Source organism: Aphelocoma coerulescens, chromosome 8 (genome assembly GCF_041296385.1).
Source record: "Aphelocoma coerulescens isolate FSJ_1873_10779 chromosome 8, UR_Acoe_1.0, whole genome shotgun sequence".
NCBI lineage: Eukaryota > Metazoa > Chordata > Aves > Passeriformes > Corvidae > Aphelocoma > Aphelocoma coerulescens.
Window position 1 is genome coordinate 458,266 of NC_091022.1, and position 17,243 is coordinate 475,508.

General features: G+C 42.3%; 1 long non-coding RNA gene across 3 annotated transcripts; it reads left to right on the forward strand.

Annotated features, from left to right (window-relative positions):
* The first annotated feature begins 14 nt into the window (after positions 1 to 14).
* Positions 15 to 15,217, forward strand: LOC138113940 (uncharacterized). 3 transcript variants are annotated; one of them, XR_011152398.1, is made up of 6 exons: positions 974 to 1,568; positions 6,684 to 6,746; positions 8,390 to 8,509; positions 9,973 to 10,081; positions 12,888 to 12,980; positions 14,485 to 15,217. It is a non-coding gene; the product is annotated as an uncharacterized lncRNA (long non-coding RNA). The 3 variants fall into 3 exon arrangements; XR_011152397.1 differs by lacking the exon at positions 974 to 1,568 and adding an exon at positions 15 to 82 and having other exon boundaries at positions 12,888 to 15,217; XR_011152396.1 differs by having other exon boundaries at positions 972 to 1,568; positions 12,888 to 15,217.
* The last annotated feature ends 2,026 nt before the right edge of the window (positions 15,218 to 17,243 follow it).

The following is a 17,243-nucleotide window of genomic DNA, read 5'->3' on the forward strand; positions in this document are numbered from 1 at the left end:
GAACGTCCTGGTGTGCTGATTTCCCAGGTCTCCATGGGCATTCAACAACTTTATAAATGTATCTTCTTGCTTAAATGCCCAGGTAACACAAGGCAATGTCACATGAGTGTTTCTCTTTAATTCCACTGTGCTTGGCTGGTTGAATCTTGCAGTGGAGGGAAGGGATGAGATGAAGGAAGTTGCGTGAGGAGCTGTGTATAAAATCTCAGCCCCTGAGGAGGAAGCTAAAGGATACTCTACAGTAGCAGTGAAGTGTCAGAAAGTAGCACTTGCCGGTGCTGTGTTTAGACTGAGCGTGGTCTGGGTTGGCACTGGGCCAGGCAGCTCACTTCCAGGCCTTCCCAGTGTGGGGAAACCACACATGTTGGGACTACAAGGGTCTGAAGTGTGTCCTTTGTACTCCTCTGGAGTACGAGTCATCTGGAAAAAATGATCTGCTTACATACAGCTACTAAAACGAGTAGAAATTGATTAGAATATTAAGTTTCTGCCGATAAATGATGTGTTCATTTGTGGACTTTGTGGAAGGAGTGTTAAAAGCACGCTGATGGGGCGAGAGAGGCATAACAGCTTTGAGACTGCAGTGCAAGATTGTGCATAGTTTGGGGTTTCCGTTCTTTAAAACAAAGCTGAACATGAACTTCTTACTTTGATAAAGCTCTCAATTTCAGATATTTGTTTTGTTAGGAGCTACTGATACCTCCAAAAGCTAAGTCAGGATCCCCAACAATTTATTCTCATGTGTAGATATAATTACTTGGCAAGATTATATTTTAGAGTCTAATGCTCTATATTAAGACATTTCTGGCAAAGAAGGATCCAAAGCATTGTATCCTGCTCCCTTCTCTAATGTATACATATATATAATTTAATAACTTCCTTTTTAAAACCTATTAATTTACCTAAATGAGTTAATTTGACTTCCATATATTAAGTTATAGCTTTATTTCCTGGTGTATTTTTCCTGATGAAATAAATCAGTAGTTCTGCTGGAGTCAGAATTTCTTAAATCATTGTAGTTTTTATGAAATGTATTGTGTAATAGGTTGAAAATTTCCTTAGCTGGCAGCTTGAAAAAAAATCTGTCTGGTTTCCAGTGCTTGTAAACCTCATTATAAAACAACAGCAAGTACCACAGTGTAATGAGCAAGTCCTCCAGAATGACAGATGAATGCAGAAAGCGAAAGTGATTATAGTCAATAAATATATAAAATATAGCAATGGATAATCTTCTTTCTGTAACAGGGATGTATTTTCTCTGAAGTTTTCCTGTACAGAAGCCATTAGCTCCTGTTGCAGGAATGGCATTATGAAGTGTCCCTGACAAATTCTGCAAGCTATTTGCAAACTGGAAAAATTGTGATTTCTTCCTGTGAGTAAAATAAAGATGGTCAGCAAAGGAAAGTAGTTCTACTGAAGGCCTCTGTGCCATTACCACCAGAAGTGCAGTGTAAAACGGAGAGATGTTTAATAGCATGAGAGGCTGGAAAGCTGGCAAAGAAATTCTATAGGAGCACCAACCTCTGGGATCCTGCTGGAAACATGACGTCAGTACATCGAAGTTTCTTGTGAGTTTGCGTAAAGCCTTTTCTATTTTACTCCTTGCGCTAAATAAATACGAAATACAAAATGTTGTCAGCTGGGTAAACAGTGGGTAAATAGCTGCAAAGCAATGGTGCCCCTTTCTGTGGCTGTGCTAACAGTGCCCGCGGGGTTACACGTCAGCGCGATCATCACGGTGTGATCTGCAGCGCGACCCGCCCAGCTCCGCAGGAATAGGAATGCTGTCAAGGCCTGACAAGCTTTTGAAAAGCTGCCAACGTGCAGGAGCTGTCGGTGCTAGAAGACACAGCCCCATGTGGGCCAAATAGATAAACATGTCAGATCCCCAACAGCAGCTTTGGAACAAGTTGTTTTCATCTGTCCCAGCGTGCACTGGCTCAGGGTCCCAAATCATCATCTGTTGTAAGCGGCCCTTTGGGATACTTCATGCAACTTCTTTAGGAATGTTGTTGCTGTGGAACAGATCCTTGTTACGCCGATGTTTCAGATTTGATTTTTGTTCAAATCTACAATCTATTATTTATATTTATTTATTAGCAGTTTATACCCATTTCCTCTGGCTGTTGATAATTCTGGTCTTCAGAGCCCTTTGATTATTCCTGCATAATTTAACTTCTTTTGTTTTAGTGATGCTTCCCAACCTTGTGTCATCTGCAGGGGTTGTTGGAGAGTTCTGGGTTTTTACCAAAGCTACTGAAGGGTGCATGAAATAGGATGAGCTCTGACACTGTTTCTTGGGGAACTGCACGAGTAACTTTGTACCTCAAGTTCTTTACTTATCAGACCATTTTTTTTTCTTGTACTAATGCCTGTTTTTGGCAGCTGAGCTAATCAGTTTCCGTGTGACAATGTAGTGAATACTTAAATGGAGCCCTGATGAAGAGCAGCTCTACCACCTTAATGTAATTCAGCTAGGTTATTTAAGAAAAGTACAATATTAGAGTGGGATAGTGGCTGTTTACCAAGTTCTGTTGTCTTCTCTGCCACACTCCGTTTTCATTGGAAACTTGTATTATTTCTTCCCTAACTAAAAACTTGTTCTGAAACCTTAAAAACAGATGAAAAAAGACCCAGTGGGCTTCTAAATTGTTTAGATAGCTTGTGATCTTCCTCTTTTGTATTGTGACAATAGATAGCATTTTCCACTCATTTTGTAAAGTTCTGCACCATCCTAGATTTAGTAGCCTAATTAGAAGTGATTCTTGAAAAAGCTGTACTTTCACACATTTTTTTGTAATCAGATTTCACTGTTTTATCTTTGAGCACCCCTTCTCCTGAAGATTTATAATCTTAAGTGTTAGGCTAGGAACAAAATCTGATAGAGAAAGATGCATACATGAAAATGAGTAAAATACCAGTATTATTAATTCATGACAGATGGCAGCTGAAATTTGGCTCTTAGTGGTGGATCCAGATATTATTTTTATATATACATACATACATACATATATATATATATATATATATATATATATATATATATATAGCATTCACATACCAATTTATTTATATATAAATAATGTATTAAAAAAAATTACTTCCTTTTTCATTCCTTTCTTATAGTAAAATGCATATTTGGAGGAAGGGAAAATGTTACTTTTAGAAATTCACTGCTCCTGATCTGAAAAAGACCTCTGTGGTTTTAAATGTTTTGTTTTAATCAGAAATCAATTTCCAGCTACCCTTTAAAGTGATACCTTATCTGTCCTACACTTATGTACTGCTTAATTTTGTACTCCTGGGAGGTTTTCTTTCTCTCTGATAGAAAAGAGTTTATTAACTTCCATTTATTAGGAGAATTTAATTTCTTTCCCATTCCTAAATTTAAGAAAATATTTGAAGAATGATTTAAAATTAATGGTGAGGTTGTTTTTTTTCTTTTAATTGGGCAATAGAAGATAAAATCTAGAAATCATGACAGTAGCTGACCTTTGGAATTTTGATATGGTTATTTTAAAAGGAAAATAAACCGAAGATTAAGAAAAGAAAAGAATCCTGTTTAAGTATACAGTTCACATATTCCAACTAGTTGCATTCTTGCCTTAAATTCAGTAACTCCACTTAGCTATTCTAAGATTTCTCCAGACATTTCAGATACATACAACTATAAAGTATATTAAGTATATAATTTGTACTGATTGTAACACAAAATTATTGTAACTTTACAAGTCAATGTTGTTGTCACCTTTAATATATAAGGCCTGGCTATCTGGGGGTTTTTTTCCATTCCTTGAGGTTTTTACTTATTGAGAAATTTGGGAATAAAAGAGAATTTGTTAATAAGATGTTACCATTGTGAATAAAGCATATAAATAGAAAAAAAAAAAAAAAAAAAAAGACCAACTTCAAAGCTTCAAACCATTTACAAGCTAAATGATTTTAAATCTGAAAGAAACTACAGGAGCCTCCAGTCTTACTTTTTTGGCATATTGTGAAACTAAGTAACACATTGGAATAAAATATAATGGTACAATTTAATTTCACCCCCTACAGAAAAGTCAGTACACATGTATAATGTTGCTTGTGCCAGTGTTTGAGGGAACCAGGCTTGTGGCACTGTTACACAGCATGTCCTGTAATAAAAAATGAAGTTCATGCTTTTTTGCTCAGCACATCAGCTCATTATTTTATGCAATTTTTATGATGCAACTCATCAAATGATGCAATTTTCTTGATCTATTACGATTTAGAACTGACAGTTTCTGGGAATCTCTCATTTCTCATATGGTAAGCTAATAAATATCACTTTTACTCCCCCATATATAATTGCAAATTGATTTTCAAGTTAGATCACTTAGCTTCACTTTTCATTGTCTAATGTGGCCTTATATAATGCTAAATACTGAGGCTGTTGAGTAACTAGAGAGTAAAACAATTGATTTTTTAAATAATAATTGTCTGTGGTCAATTATCATAGAAGGGGGGATGTGTGTATTTCAGCCTTGTAGGACAAACACTGATTCCCATGAACGAATCTGTAGAAGATTTGAGGGTAACTCAAGTCCATTAACACTTCTGAAGCCTTGAAGCAGATGTCTCTGTTTTTAACTCCTCCAGTTCTTCTGTGTAGTTGGCAAGGACAGGTGGGCATTTTCAAAAGCCTACAAAGGGACATCTTGTCTACCTCATTGGATAACTAAACTTTGGCCAAAAATCTCCCAAACCCCTTGAAGACCTCGAGGCTTTCCTGTAAGTGATTCAGGGATCTTGGGCATAAAGTTTATGTACAAGAAAACTGAGGATCAGATCTCAGACAAATCTCCGTGGCCAAATGTATTTGGAGATCCATGATCTTACGTTCCTCTATCTGTTCCTTTTCATCAGCTTTTCTTCACGGGTCGCTTTTCATCAGCTTTTCTTCTTAAACTTCTCTGTGTTGCAGTGGAGACCAGACTGGACCTACCTTCAGCCCTTCATGATGTTTCCAGTACTTTCCTCTGTGCTTCCTGGCACTGTGCTCTGTGCCATCCACACATCCCTGGGATGGCTGATTGCATTTCCATACCTGGGTGCTTTGACCAGATCTTTCCGAGAAAATGCTCTGGGAAAGCAAATTTGTGCTCCAGTGCTGCAATGCTGTTACACTGTCTTATCTCTGACTCCATGTAAATATTGTTGCAGAGGGTTAAGGTTTAAGTAACTTAAACTACATTGTCTCTGCTAAGAGGTTTTTTATCAGGAAGGTAACGGAGTTCACTTGAGAGGAAATTAATTTCCTTGCAGAAATCCAATACATCCATTTTCACTGGGAAGGAAAGAGAAAGAAGTAAAATCCAGACTGTTTCCAGATTGAGAGAAACAGTGACTGTAGGTTTTGGAAAGTGATAAAGGTACTTGAGGGAGGCCACTTGCTTTTTGCTTTCCTTACCTGTGTGGGACTGAGCCTGGGTATGTCAAGCCACTTCCAGTAAGGTGCCAACAGCTGGGTGAAGGGGAATATGACAGCAGTCAACTCCTCTTGCATGCCACTGAGTTGTGCGTCCTTCCTTGATGTTGTTTTTATTTCTAGTGCATATTATAATAATTCTTCATTCCTATACATTTGCTATTTAAGATTTTGTAAAGCATGACTGGAGACTACTATAAAGCATTTGTGACTACTAATGACCTGCTGACTGGTGCCTGGGACTTCAGGCAATTTACTAATCAATATTTGCTTAAAAAGTAGTGTGATTTGTGGTGTTTTTATTACTAGTCATGAGAAATAACAATTGCTTTTTCTTGTCAAAATTAGAAGTACAAAATATCCATATTTAACACAGTGATTCGAGAAGAATCTGTATTTAGCTTCTATTTTAAATTTAATAGAATCAGATGTACTCAATCATATCCAGTTTTGACTGCTTAATTGAAATCAGTGAGGCAGAACCTGCACTGTTGTTCACTGACATTTCTTCACCATCACAATTTGGATTACAGTAACTGATAGTATGTTGTCATCTGGATTTATCTACATCAAAACCTATTTTGTAGAATTCTGCAGGGCAGATTAAAAAAGAAAGAGAAACAGTATCAATATATACTGGCAATTATCTAAGGTCCACAGTTCTTCTCTAAACTTCTGTGTCATTTTCTCAGTAAACTCAGTTAATGTTGATGTTTTTAAACCATGCACTGTTGATTCCTGCCAAATGTACTTTTTGTTCTACAAATTTCCCTCCAGCTGTCCTTAGTTTTTTGAACCTAATTATTTTCATTTGAAAATTGGCAGAAAGAGCTAAGTGTTTTTTTTATAACAGTTCTGCCAAGTCCACTGGACCAAATTCTTACAAATGTAATTTGCCTGGCTTTGCAATCAGTTTAGTTTCCAGATGATTTGGCTCATCATAACTTTGAGAGAAACACATAATGGTGACAAGGTGCCCCGGCCAGATTAACTGAATGCTTTTTAAAAGTACATGTAGCCAATGAAGAAATAAACAAGAATCAGGGGGGTTGATTTAAAGCCTCTTAACTTTTTGTAATGGGATCTTGTACTTGAAGTCATGTTCATTTCAATTTACATGCAAGGTCCTTCAACATGCATAAATCTGTTTTAACTGTTTATTCCTGGAATAATCTACAGTCACAGGACAGTGTATAATCTTCATCATCTTTGTCTTGTTTTAACTCTATTACAGATTTACTGGCCTGCAGCAAAAGAAAAGGTAGAATTATGCAAATTAGCTGGGAAAGATGCCCATGTAAGTATGATGTATGTTTTTTATTATGGCTGAGGATTATGCATATCTATGTATTTTTTATTAAATGCAAAAAATGCTTTAGTAAGCTCTTGTTACACTTCTTCTGAACTAATGTCCTAAGTGTTTTTTCTTAATTGAAAAACAAAGTTACATTTCTGTTGGTTTTTAAATATTAATACTTAAAAAAATTCAATCTTGCAGGCATCAATCATGATATGTTGTTCTTTTGTGTAATAAATGCAGCTGAGAGATGAATGGCGTTTCCTCAAAAATGTATACCAGGCAGTATTTCCCTGGAATCCTCTTTTCTCACATTAAAATGCTTCTTTTTTCTTGGGTGTATCCTGAATTTAACTTCATTATAATTCATTAAAGAAACAGTAGTAGAGCAGTGTACAAATCAACTTAATTTGCAGACAGCTGCAGTTGGGGTTTAAAAAAAAATCTCAGACTCAATGGCTTTTGCCAGAAACCACAAATCTTCTTTAGGAAGTATATTTAAGGTACATACGTGTACACAATACAACTTTTATATGTTTTGTGCAGCACAGATTACGTCATGTGTCTAGAGCCCACTCTAAATGTAAACATTTCCTGGCTGTAAAATAAAATTTCTTCCTTTTCTCTCCAAAAAAAATCTCCAGCATGTCGGTTACCAAGGTATCTTCCAGCTCAAAATGCTCTCAGCTCTCTGCCTGAAGAGTTTAGCTTTTTATTCTAACTTGTTACTACCCTTACCTTTACAGCAGTCAGAACCTAAACAATGCTGAGCATTGGAAATATTCTGATACTGGTGCATGTGGAAGATTTGTGCTGGTCTATTTCTACACTAAGAGAAAAAGGAGAAGGTCCTGAGAGGGAAATAGTTGTTTCGGACTCTCACTTAGATGCAGGGTGATGGCTTGAACATATGAACAAATCCTGTGTGTTCCCTCTGAAGTATGTTATGTGTTTTTGTGTTCATTTCGTTCTGGGCAAGGCTAAATCAAGGCTTTTCCCCCAGCCCCATGTATCATCCTTGCAAGCATGCCTGTGCTACTTACCAACAACAACAACATGGAGCAAGCCCAGCTAGAGCCAGGATGTCCCACTGGACTCAGAAATGACCAAATAAAAGTCACCAGTAAGATGTGGTTGGTGCAGAGACAAAGCATGCCCTTGGAAGTGTGTTGAAGCCTTTCAGCCCACCACAGTCGCTTTAATCATGTGATCTTTGGTATTAAAGCATGTGCAGTACCCTGAGCTGGGAGCAAAGGCAGGAAGACTGGTAGCCAGACAAACCCAGTGGCTCTGCGACCTCTGCCCAATTGTTGACGGGTGGTGTTTGCTACAACACTGGCTGAACAGATTCCCTCCAAACCGTGGTGTGAGCAGACAGTTTCTCGTGGCTGTAAGCATACAGCAGAATTAGGTTTGCAAGTCTGATTGATGAACTGCCTGGTAGATAGCCACTGTCAAGTTATAGTCCTAACAGGTTTGAACTACTTGTAAACAGTTTCTGCTACAGTAGTTCTGAGTTTAAATACACCAATGCTATGGCTGTAACTTATATAAGCTTATATGGCTGTAACTTATATTCTATGTATAATGTGAAAGAGAAGAATAAACATGAAAAGTAACCTTTATCTTTCTTTTCCCAACAGACAGAGTGTGCCAATTTTATCCGAGTTCTTCAGCCGTACAACTGGACCCATGTTTATGTCTGTGGCACAGGAGCGTTTCACCCTCTCTGTGGATACATTGAGCTTGGAACTCACAAAGAGGTAATTTAACTTTCTCACTAGTCTGACATGTCAAGGAATAGCCCTCATCTTGTGTAGCATTCATCATAGATTGGAAAATACTATGTGAGTGTGTAAAAAATGACCTGACAGCAGCTTGCATAAATAACAGGGTAAGTGGTGGATTCTGTGGGTCAGACGGGAACTCTTGTTCTCACATTTGCTATGTGCATATCGCTTTTGAACAAAGCACTTTTCCTCAGGCTTAATACACAAAGTTCTTCAGAATGACACTTCCATGTGATTAACTAAGTGAAGAGAACATCTGACCCAGATGTCTTCCTTTCTAGTAAGTCATTTCTGCACATACTTTCCTTGCGCATACACATTCAGAGTTCAAGATGAAACTTGTGGTTCTGTCTTTAATGTACATATACCGCAGAGGGTTTCCTGTGCCTTGTGCGTGAGAGTAATAAACACTTTGAAAAGGTTCTCTAAGCCTGAGTCCAGAGACAGCATCTCAGGACTTTGCAGTGTGTTGCAGTCTGGTCACCAAGCAGGTCTTGGATGTCCTCCATCACTAGTGGCATATTCCTGAGCTGAAGTTAGCAGCTGACTGGTCTTCATTTACTGGTGACAAAGAAATCACTATCCTAAGTGGTAAATGTTTGAGACCTAACCCCCACAACAGAAGAATTTTAGTGTTGTGTCAAGCAGCCACTTAGTACACAAGTCTCTTTTTAACTCCTATATGTATCACACCTTGGCTGTATTTATCCCACTGATACTGTTCTCAGACAGTGTTGAGATGTGTGTGACCTGTCCCTCTGCTTGCCTGTGGTGCAGGCTTCCTATGCTGCTATAGAAATAGCTTTCTCTTTTCTTCAGGGCTTGGTGAAATTCTATAGGAATATAGGAAATGAGGTTTAAAGTTAATAAATGCAATAACCTGAAACAGAATAATAGAATTATAGAATGGTTTGGGTTGAAAGGGCCCTTAAAAATTATCTCGTTTCAACCTCCCTACCATGGACAGGGATGCCTTCCACTAGACCAGGTTACTCAAAGCCCCATCTAGCCTGGCCTTGAACACTTCCAGGGATGGGGCATCCACAGCTTCTTTGGGCAGTCTGTGCCGGGGCCTCACCACCTTCAAAGGAAACAATTTTCTTCCTGCTATCTTATCTAAACCTACCATATTTCATTAAAAGCCAGTCCCCCTTGTTCTATCACTGACACATGGAATCGAGGGAAGGTCCTCATGGAAAAAAAAGTGATTAAGCTTGCCCAGACTGAGACCCATAATTATGTACCCCCCAATCTGTGTGTTGGATGACCAGCCCAGAGGGGCTGCCTATGCAACAGAAAACTGAAGCTATGAGAGATCTACTTGGTGGTGTTCTTTCCCTAATAAACCATTAATGCTCCTGGTATTGTCTGGTATATCCTGTATAATTTGGCTTACAATGAAATAATTTGTTGGCTTCTTTGCTTTGCTACTTTAGATATTCCGGTTGAAGCAACTGAAATTTTAGATCCCTTGTATCATGCTGGTTTCTTAGCTGAATGATCAAATACACAGCTGAATGGAACAGAACAGCTCTCAGCAAGAGTGTAAGTAAGGCTCTGGTTTACCTCTGGCTCATTAGCAAGATTCCTTATTCACTCTACCATTGCCCTACTTCATTTCAACTACTTCATTTGTGAAGGTTGTTTTCACCAGACCTTATGAAATTATGGATTTGGTCTGACTGTTCAGTCCGGCAGCCAGTCTAGACAAGGGGTCTGTCTCAGTTAGACAGGACCAATTACCTTAGAAAGGAAATGGAAGAAGAATCCTGGCATCGTGTTTCCTAATCCCCTCACTGTTTCCCAGTCCTGCCTCTCCCACATTCCTCCTGCTTGCTCAGCTGCAGTGGTAGGTTGGGCAGTGTTCAGCACTGCTCCTGCCTCTTCTGACAGAGAAGCTCTTCTACAGCCTCCTACTGAGTTATCAGCCTTGAATGGCATCAGGCATATTTTCCCTTTCCTTCTTGGAGCCCCAAACACCCTTCAGCCACCATCCTTCCACCACCTCTCCATATAAATGTGACAAGGCTGGAGGGTGCTGAGGATAGGCCCAGTGATGTGAATTTGACAGGCAGTTGAAAATGTCTCCTTGTAGGAACTGAAGCCAGGAGTCCTACAGGATAAGTCAAAGCACTTTTAGTGCAGATCCATTCTCTTAGTATTTTTTCATTCTTCCGTCCCTCCCCTTTTTAATTTGGTTTTTTTTTTTCAATTTAAATCTCTGGGTTATAAGAACAGATAATGAATGTCTGGTAATTAGCAACCTCTCCAGGAAGCTGTGGGATGCTTGGGAGAGCCAGGCCCTGAGATAGCCTCACGGAGGCTGTGAAACCAGGCAGTGCTCTGCTGACCTTTGAAAGCTGCTCGTGGATCTGCACAGTGCTCTCCTGGCCAATGCCAGAGCTGTGAAAACAGAGAGGAAAACAGTGTGGATCAGGTGACTCAAAACCACAGCAGACACTGCTTTTGAAGCAGCACAAATCCCCAACAGAATCACACAATTAAAGGGGATTAAAGTCCTTGTCTTGTTATTGCTCGAGTCGCTGCCAAAACTTCTCTTGGCTGGTGAAGAAGAGGCTTGGCCCGGTTGGTGCTGTTAGCCACAGCTCTCCAAGGGATGCTCTTTTCTTTGAAAGCTTTGCCCGAAGTGAAAGCAGGAGGTTAATTCTGTGTGAATGCTTGGTAGTGTCCATTAGTTTGTCGGGGTGAAGCCTGAAATACTTGATGTTGATCTGTAACTCCCTTGGTCCCCTGAGTATTGCTGGACTTGCAGACAGCCTCTTCGCATGTGATAAGGCAAGGGTTCCCTGAGCAGCTCAGGGTTGCACATCCTAGAACTAAGGACAATTGGACACCAGCGTAGCATTGTAAGAAAAAAAAAAAAAAATCAGTTTAGTTCTGTCCTTGCTCTGCTCACTGTAGGAGCCTGAGAATTTGGTTTGCTGGATATTCCACAGGTTTGGGAAGGTAACGAGTTTTTTGCTGGTTGAATTCTGCTTTGTATGAGCTAGGACGGCTGGAGGAAATTGAATTTATGTTCACGGATTGGAATTGATTTTTCTTTTCTCTTAAGGAGCTTAATTATTCAATATCCTGGGCTTTTGTCTTCTGAGCCTAGAGAGTTTAGGAGGCACCTCAATAACATAGAAAGGTTTGGTCATTTATAATCTGATGTCCATTAAGGATGAATTGAATTAATGTGTTGTGAAGTCTAATCCTATGTGGCCATCTTTGGACATACTTGCTTGTCATTTGTACTCTCCAGGCGTCTTGCAAGTCAGAGGTATGGAAACAAATAATTAAAATCACTTCACATATTTTTAATCGTTTAAACCATGGAGGTGTTTTGATTTTTTTTTTAAACTAGCTTCTAAAGTTTTTTCTCTACAATAGACATTAAATCCACATTGAATGGGTTTTTGAGTACTAGAGGGATTTTAAGTATCACAGTAGATAGGAAAGCATGGTGAATGAAAATATGTTAAAAGCCATTCTCTAGGCAATCTCCCTTCTCTTAATGGCAGGACAATTCTGAAGATCAAGTCTCTATACCTGCAGAGAGTTCACTTTACTCCTCTGAGCTATCAATTTGCCTTCAGCAGGACTCACAGTGGATTTCAGCTTAAGTGTGCTTTCAGGAAACCACTGAAAGGGGCAAGTAAAAGAGCCCTTGTTGGCAATTCTGAACTATAATAAAGCTTCAAATGGATGCTTACAGGAATCGACTTGTTGATTACCCACTGAAAACATAGGGAATAATTTTTAAATAATTTATTTTCTTTATCTTCCTCTATGCCCTTGTTCTGTGGCCCAGGAATTAATCACACGGTATTTGGAAACGACAAGGAAAAATCTATTCTGATATCTCTTGTATCGTTAGCCTTGTTAAAAATAATAAGAGAGAGCATATGCTCTTTCATTTTAAAAGAGTCTGAACTGTGTCTGCTGTGAACATTATTCAGCAGTCCCTGGAGAAATTTCTGAGTCAGCCAGAATCCCTTCAGGGTCTCCTGTTGCAACACAGTCTATCAGCACTTTCCCAAATAGAAGCCAATGCCTTTTAAGTACAATCCAGCTTTTCACTGGAGTAGAAATGAACAATGCATCTCCTTTTTTTTGAAAATAATTGTATTTTTTTAAGATTTGTGTTTCCCTATAGAGTGACCAGGATACAGTAAAACACTGAATGAAAATATACAGATGTAAAACAGACACAGACTGTAAACATCAATGCTGCGATGACAGCTGCACGATCTAACACATCTTTACTTTGTACATTAGCAGAACAGGCTGTCTAAGTGAGTTTTTCTCTGTAGCCACACCAGGATAATGAATTTGTGTTTATTCTCAGGAAATGGTATTCCGTTTGGATACCCAGAACCTGGAGTCTGGCAGGTTGAAATGCCGTTCGATCCCCAGCAGCCGTTTGCTTCAGTGCTGGCAGGTAAGGAGCCACCAGAGCCGGGTGCTTCCCTCGGACCTGCGATGGCTCAGGATGCGAGCCCGGGGGCTCAGCAGATGTCACCGCTGGAGCTCCTCTGGCGCTGGTCGTGTTTCCAGTGCTGGTCTGTGCTCTCAGAGCTGGGGAAGCCTTCAGGCTGCAGACAGCACAGAGCTGGAAGGGCAGCCGTGCAAACAGAAGCATTAGAATGCCTGTAAAGCCTCTGTCAGCTGGACAGGAAGGCAGTTTCATCCTCACCCAGTCATTGCTCCTTTAAGAGGACAACAAAAAAACCTGCAGGGACAGGGAGTGATTGAAGCCCTTTTGGGCCTCTTTCTGCAATTATCAATATGTTCTGCCCTTTGAAGTCTGCTGACATGCACTATTTCCATAACTACGTTTCTGAGGTTTCTATTTACTCGAGTAGCCACTTCTGAAGCTGGGAGCCGAGGAACAGGACAGTGCGCTCTGCCTGCTGCGTGCATCGCAGCACTGTGTGGTCTGACATTTGGGGCCGAGGAATGTCAGCTTGAGTGATTTAAAACCACTCTAAGAGCTACTTTTGTCATGGTTTGGTTCATAGCTTTGGACAATTCTCATTTAACTTGTCTGTCAAGCATATGAATACAAGATGAGAGTGAAGCACCATGACGTTTTCATTTACAGCCAGAGAGCAGTGATGACAATGCTTTGAAGTATCGGTCACTCTGTGTTATAAAAAGAATATGACTAATGTTCAGTCTTTATTCTCAGATAATAAGATAGATGATTTGTGATTCTGACCCTACAGATGGGGCAGGACTTCCTTTATTAAAAACAATAGATTAAAGCCTGTGCTTATTCTTCTCAGAGACCCCTAGTACTCTTTAATGACTGTGAAGTCTATTTTTAAAATGGGAATCCAGAAACTTTAACTTTTTTTTTTTTTTAATGCAAGCAGTAGAACTCTGTGATTTATTGCAGCATTTCCTAATTTCAGTAGCATTCTAGTGCTTTGACTGTTCTATTAAATCTTGTGAAATGAAGAAGCTGCTGTCCTTTAGCTACCTAAGACATGAACTTTGCTACGTAACAATTTTTTGCTCTAGATAAAATTAAGGGTCAGGGTATTCTAGTATCCCTTTTTTGATTGTGCCTGGTGTCAAGTGCTTCACAATAATGTACAAGGAGCACTGTAAAGAGTTACAGGCCTGACCAGAGAATGTGTTTCTGCTCTATCTTTGGATGCTAACCTTATTCCCAAATGAACGAGGAGAGCAGTACAGTTCATGCATAAGATGCTGCCCTGGAGCTCAGGTGAGATCATTTCCCATCTCTGCCACTGATGAGCAGAGTAACCTTGGTGTGTCACTTCTCTCTGTCTACCGCCAAATGGCAGTAAAGATTACTTGTATCCTTCAGAGAACACTTTTTATTCAGTTATACATTTATGAGCTAAGTAATATCTAACTGTATTTTCACTCATATATGTAAGTTAATGCAGCTGAGTAATTTTCATTCTTTGTAGAAATAGGTCATCTGAGTACTACATGACATATCACTTCAAGTAAATCCCACAGATAAATTGGAAAAACTAGTCCTTTTGACTGAAGAATCACCTGCTGATCATCCATCCTCTATTACAAATTACCACTCACCAAAACTGTTCAGGACGTAGCAGGAACTTGGAATGAGAGATACCAAACACTGAGAGAAGTGCTGAAAGTGCCTTGTCAGCAGAGCCTAAGCAAGGATGGAGAATTTCTGTTGGCCCTTCAGATGCATCGATCACCGAGTGCCTGTCAGTTGGCAAACACCAATTACCCTGCCCATTCCTCATTATGACAAATACCTTTCAGAACGCACTATTGCCCAATAATCTGTCTTGTTGTACAGTGATAGTTTGTAATTAAACTTCTTGTTCCCTGGAGGGCCCTAGTTTTGGCTTCCTAAGAGAGAAAGTGCAATGTGATAGATGTATCGCTTTTTTTCACTTCAGACGAATGGAACAAATGTCCAGATTTGCCCGAATGACTGCCAAAATGCAATCTTTAAAAATTCAAAACAAAACAAAAAAACTAGCAGTTTGTTTATTTGAAGGAATTCTGCCAGTATTTGGAAGCAACATAGATGCAAGAACAAATGGTTATTTAATTATTTTAAAGCACTAGTATTGTATTTATTGGCCTATTGTTTGTCCTAAATTCAGCTGTTTCCATGATGTTTAGTCTTCTTAATACAAAACGTAAATTCACAGTTAATATCCTGAGGATTTTTAAAACCCTGGGCTAGGGACGGGCACAGGGACAACGTAAGGGGGGGCTGGGCTACCGCTGGGCCCGCAGGGGCTGGAGGGGGCGGCGGGAACACCGGGGCTACCGGCGGAGCCGCCCCGCTGGGACAAGCGGTGGAGCCGCGGGCGGTGCCTGAGGGCCGGGACAGGCGGGACCTCGGGCTCAGGAGCGGCGCTGCAGCTGCGAGCGGCGCCACAGGAGCCTGGGCTTGGGGGGGGCAGGCGGCAATGGAGGGGGCGATGCTTCCAGGGGTCCCAGCCCTTCTCTTTCTTGTTTCCCCTTTGCTCCTTTCCTTGGGTCTCTGACAGCTTTAAAATTCTTATCCCTTAGACCCTGTGTTTCCCACCCAGCATGAAGCGTACTTGCTTTCTTCTGCGTTAACGAGTTCTTTGGAATTTATAAATACTCGTATTAGCGGTGATGGCGCCCGCCCGCGGAGTGATCCGCCAGGAGGGACTATTTGTGATGCGGTCCTGCCCGCGGAGGGATCACCGGTGATGCGGCCCCACGCGGAGTGATCCGCCAGGAGGGACTATTTGTGATGCGATCCTGCCCGCGGAGGGATCAGCGCTGGTGCCGCTCCAACCGCGCGGCCGTGAAAAACGAGCTTCACTCTTTGTAGAATTTGAAGGAAAGTTGAAGAAAAGGGACAGTTTAATGAAAGTTTAATAAAATCAGGAGACAGCAGCAAAAACGCCGCTACGGCCGGGTGCTTCGCAGAGAGACAAAGGCGCACCTTTACAGCCAAAAGAGCCTCTTTAACACCGAGCTCCCTCTGCCGGCTCCCAATCCCAGCCCGCGCTCCCGGGCAGGGTTTCTTTCGGACCAGGGCTGCGTTTCCATCCTCCGCTCTGGGAGTCACCAGGTGCGTTAGGAACGAGCCGATCCCGCTCTCTGAGACACAAGGGCTCGCTCCAGGAGACTGTTCCTGTTCCTCTGTTCCAGCCGCTCTGCTCTCCCCAAAGCACCATTTCCTCGGAGCTCCTCTGAAACTGCATTTCAATGGACCGAGGGCTCCAGAAGCTGCAGACTCGTGCAATGGGGGTTTTTTGGGAAGCGACCTTAAGCTCTTGCAGTTCCACCTCTGTCATGAGAATTTCAGGGCTCTAAGACTCACAGAACGATTTGGGCTTGGAAGGACCTTAAAGCTCATCCAGTGCCACCGCTGCCACGGGCAGGGACACTTCCCACTGTCCCAGGCTGCTCCAGCCCCAATGTCCAGCCTGGCCCTGAGCACTGCCAGGGATCCAGGGGCAGCCACAGCTGCTCTGGGCGAACTCTGCCGGGGTCTCCCCCACCTCCCAGCCAGGAATTCCCAATTCCCAATCTCCCATCCATCGCTGCCCTCTGGCACTGGGAAGCCATTCCCTGTGTCCTGTCCCTCCGTCCCTTGGAAATCCTTTCTCTATCTTTTCCTGCGGCCCCTTCAGGCACTGGGCGGCCCCCGCTGGGTCACCCCGAAGCTGCTCCTCTGCCGGCCTGTCCCGGGGTGTCCGGTGTGTCCCTGTGTGTCCCTGTGTGTCCCGGTGCGTCCCGGTCTGTCCCGGGGTGTCCCGGTGTTTCCCGGTCTGTCCCGCTGTTCCCCGTGTCGCTCCGCGCGCGCTGCGCCACGTGACTCTCCCACCGCCCCGCGGGGAGGGGGGGCCTGACCCACGCCACGCCCCCTGCGCGCGCGCTCCGCCGGGGTCACGTGGTTCCCCGCGCGTCACGTGATCGGGGCGGCGGCGGCGGCGCGGGAGCCGCCGGGAAGCGCCAGGCGGGACCGGGCCGGGATCGGGCCCAGCGCAGCCGCAGCCCTGCCCGAGCCCTGCGAGCCGCCAGCCCGCCATGGACCGCCGGGACCTTTCCGGATCGGCCGCCCGCTTGGCAGCCGCCCCCCCCCTCCCTCCGCCGGGCCCGCCCCGCGCCCCCCCCGGCGCTCCGTGACTCGCCGGCGGCTCCGCGGCTCCTCCGTCGTTCGCCGGTGGCGGCAGCCAAGAGATGGTGCGGGCCT